Source organism: Solanum dulcamara, chromosome 5 (genome assembly GCF_947179165.1).
Source record: "Solanum dulcamara chromosome 5, daSolDulc1.2, whole genome shotgun sequence".
In the NCBI taxonomy this organism is placed as follows: Eukaryota; Viridiplantae; Streptophyta; class Magnoliopsida; order Solanales; family Solanaceae; genus Solanum; species Solanum dulcamara.
The window spans coordinates 65381576-65385259 of NC_077241.1; the positions used below are offsets into that span (position 1 = coordinate 65381576).

Sequence of the window (3684 nt, forward strand, 5' to 3'; positions counted from 1 at the left end):
ATCCCTTGGAGGGCCCAATGATAGAGTCCCCGGAGTAGTTGATGACCGGGGAAGTAGTTCCGAAAGCCACGCCAACGGTTCTTATAACAGAGCACTATGTCAGGCCAGCTCCTACGGTAAGTGTTACGGTATATTCAAGCCTTTTATCTTGGTCGTCGGTGAGCTAGGAATTATCTAACTATCGATGTTTTTTGGATTCAAGCGAGGAAGACGACGAGGGACAAACAAGCAAATGGCTGCCAGAAAGTGATGAGGAGCATACTTTACCTCCTAGGTCACCGGGTCGAACTAGGAATTGATCGACTACAAGTATGGGAGTAAGAAGTATAGTTTTTGCTGGCTATATGGGGCTATTTGTTACTTTTGTTTCGGCCTAATGTAGGAAGCCCTGTGTGGCTGGGATATGAGATGTTATAAACATATATATATATATTGGCCCTGTGAGACATTGTGACTATGATATGATATGATATGGATGTATATATATGTTGGTCTTGCATGGCATTATTGGTATTTCCTGAGTGCAGGTTTGGGATAGTAAGGAATATAGAGGAAACTCTGCCGAAATTATTTTTTGAATAAAAAGGGAATGAGATATAGGTTCATCATACGGCTTGGAAGTTGATACTGAGTACCCCTATTATGATGAGATAAAGATGTAAGGGTACCCTCTGTGTTATTGGTAAGGGGCCTCTAGGTTTATTAGAAAGTTTTATGTCAAAGGAAAACTTCTGTTGGAGGGCAATGTGTCCAGCAATTGGGTTCCACTTTTGTGGGAAAGTACAGAATCCTCAACCATTAGTGGTGAACGATATAAGTTGTTCACGACTCAAGAATGAACCTAGAGGGAAACCATATGAGTTAGGCACTAAACAGTATTGTGGTGCTTATTGGATCTTAATTTCCTTCTGGTAGTAGTTAGAGGATGCTTTATGGTAACCTTTTATTGGTTATTAAGCGACTAAAATAGAGGATGACATGGGTAAACCCTAAAGGGGAAAAGTGGACAAGAGAAATATAAGTGTGAGATGAATTCGATTGACACTATCACATGTAAACAGGAACGCTTAAACTTCAAGCAAGATTCTATGTTGGCTCGAGTTATCAAGAACTAAAGGCCAGCGATAAATGTGTAGAAGCCATGATATCTGAGATCATGCGGAGAACCATTAGCAGAGACCCTAATGGATGAGTGCTTACAAAAAGGGGCGAACACAATAAGAGAGTAAGACAGAGCGATCTAAGGACCGTGTAAAGGGTAGTAAGGCCATGGTTGAGTAAAGATTAAGACATGGCAATAGAGTTGTTGGCTGTCGGGATGTGACATATAGGTAGCAAGGAGAAAAAATAGAAAACCTCCTACGGTAAGGAAATGAGGAGACCAAGGAGTACCCAAAGAAAAAAAAAGAAAGAGAAAAAGGGGTAGGACAGAATAACGTTAGCGTGAGCAAGCTCTGGTGTGGAAGTGATATGTAAAACAAGATGGACCAAGAAACAAAAAGACTGTGTCTATCTCATACCGATTGTATAAAAGTAGTTGTGCAACTTACGAATATATATGTACAACATAAGACCAAGCAGAAGAGTACATGAGGAAAAGGGGGTTATGATATTTTGGACACGTTACAGAGAAATACAAGAGAAGTTAAATTAAATGACCAAAAAGAACATGGTCATGGTGGAACTAAAGACCTACCCCAATACTGGTTGTAAGATAAAAGAGGAAAGGGCAAGGCAAATGTGAAGACTAGCGAGACGACGCTAAGGTAAATCTTGGGATAAGTTGAGTTCCTTGCACATTATTGCAAGGATTACAATGAAATGTGACACGAGGACTTCCTAGAGGGGTCACCCATCCTAGTACTACTCTTGCCCAAGCATGCTTAACTTCAAAATTCTAGTGGGATCTGGTGCATTAGTACCGATATGATCGCACGAGATGGAAGAATTTGAATTAGAGGCAAAGAAATGACACGAGATTATATACCTATAGTGTTATAAGTTATGTTATGGGAATTGTAAAAAGGGCTTAAGCAAAGCAAACAGGATTAGCTGATCACTAACAGATGATGCACTTGTATGCCACAGTTCTTCAGCATAATATCAGTTAATGATAGGCAATCCACGAAATGGTGATACAGGCCATTGTGTGAGGGAATTTCAACACCACTTGGCAGCCAACTTTGAGGGGCAAAAAGCAAAACTCAAAAGGTAAGGGTACCGGTTGATGTCATTAAAGAAGGCAAAAAGTAACACACAAGGTCGAAGATTCCACAACAAGACCTTGGCTATGAGACTCATTTGGCACTCCATGAACGGATGATTTTATATGGAATGTCATCTACAGATTAACAATATCAGCCCATGCTCCTTCAATCAAAGACTATTTGTTCAACCAAGAAGGTGAGAAATTATAGATCAAGAGAATGGTGAGACTTTACGGAGCTTCTATAACTATTTTCCCAGATGAAGGAGCCCGAGTTATAGTTAACTACTAAAGATCATCCCACAAAGAGATTGGGAAGATAGATAGGTCTTCATATACTATTGTACCCTCAGACCGGTGGATAGACTAATTTTATTAGCTAAATGCTAGAAGATAGGTTGCGAGACTATACGGTTGACTCCAAGGGTAGCTTGGACAATTGCCCACTACCTGTCAAGATTAATTATGATATTAACTATCATTCCAGTCTCTGGATGGCCCCATATAAGACTTTGTATGACAGAAAGTATAGGTCGCCATTGGTTAGTCTGATGTTGGCGAAACACGACTAATAGGCCCAGACATGGTCCAACAGGCTGTGGAGAAGGTAAATCCTATTCAGGAGGGATTATTAGCTGCCCAAGGTCAACAAAAGCTATATGGAGACAATCGACGTCGATCTTTGAAATTTCAAGTGAGCGATTTATTTCTAGTGAAACATTAGCATATTTGTTGCACTCTTGTTCAGCTGCTGAGACTTTAGCTTCGACATCTTTGACTTCTTTCTTGGCAGCATCTCGGAGGGCTTTTAACTCCTTCACCTTCTTCCTTGCCTTCATAAGAGATTGACAAATGTTAGACAATTCTTCGAATTTCTCATTCTTTTTATTCAAGACAAGATCAAGGTATTTCTTGGCATTTAGATATGGCTCAGATTCTTTAATTTTCAAGGCTCTATCAACAAGGGATGATCATGCTTGGTCATAGAAGGTGGTAAGTTCAAAGAGGGACTTCAATAAATTCTTCAAAGGAGAAATATCCACCCCCATTTCATCTACATCCTTAAGAATTACTTGGACCTCATCCTTAAAAGAAAAAAACACGTTCTGTAGTGAGATCAACGAGCTTAGAACGAATATTATTCCAAGCTCCTTCGACAAAATTCATTCAAAGTTCTGAGATGACTTGCTTTCCATCAAAAATGGACACGGACATTGTCAGTTTCTTATGGGGAGGGTATTCTACATTTTATTGTAGTCCTTTTATGTGGGACAAAAGTAGCCTCTTGCTCTAATTTGGATGATAGAATTGGTTTTATTGAAGTCGGGCTCTACAGATTCATTACTATCTTGTGGCTTCCTTTGGTAAGAAGTCTCCAACATGCTAACATTGTTTGCCTGTAAAAAAAAAAATAATAATAATAGTAAAAATAATATATATATATATATATGTATATATAAAAGAAGAAATATCATGGT

At 39.2% G+C, this 3684-nt stretch overlaps 1 pseudogene; it reads right to left on the bottom strand.

Moving 5' to 3' along the window:
• Nucleotides 1-1818: 1818 nt before the first annotated feature.
• On the bottom strand, nucleotides 1819-1938 carry LOC129891006 (5S ribosomal RNA; annotated as a pseudogene).
• Nucleotides 1939-3684: the final 1746 nt, after the last annotated feature.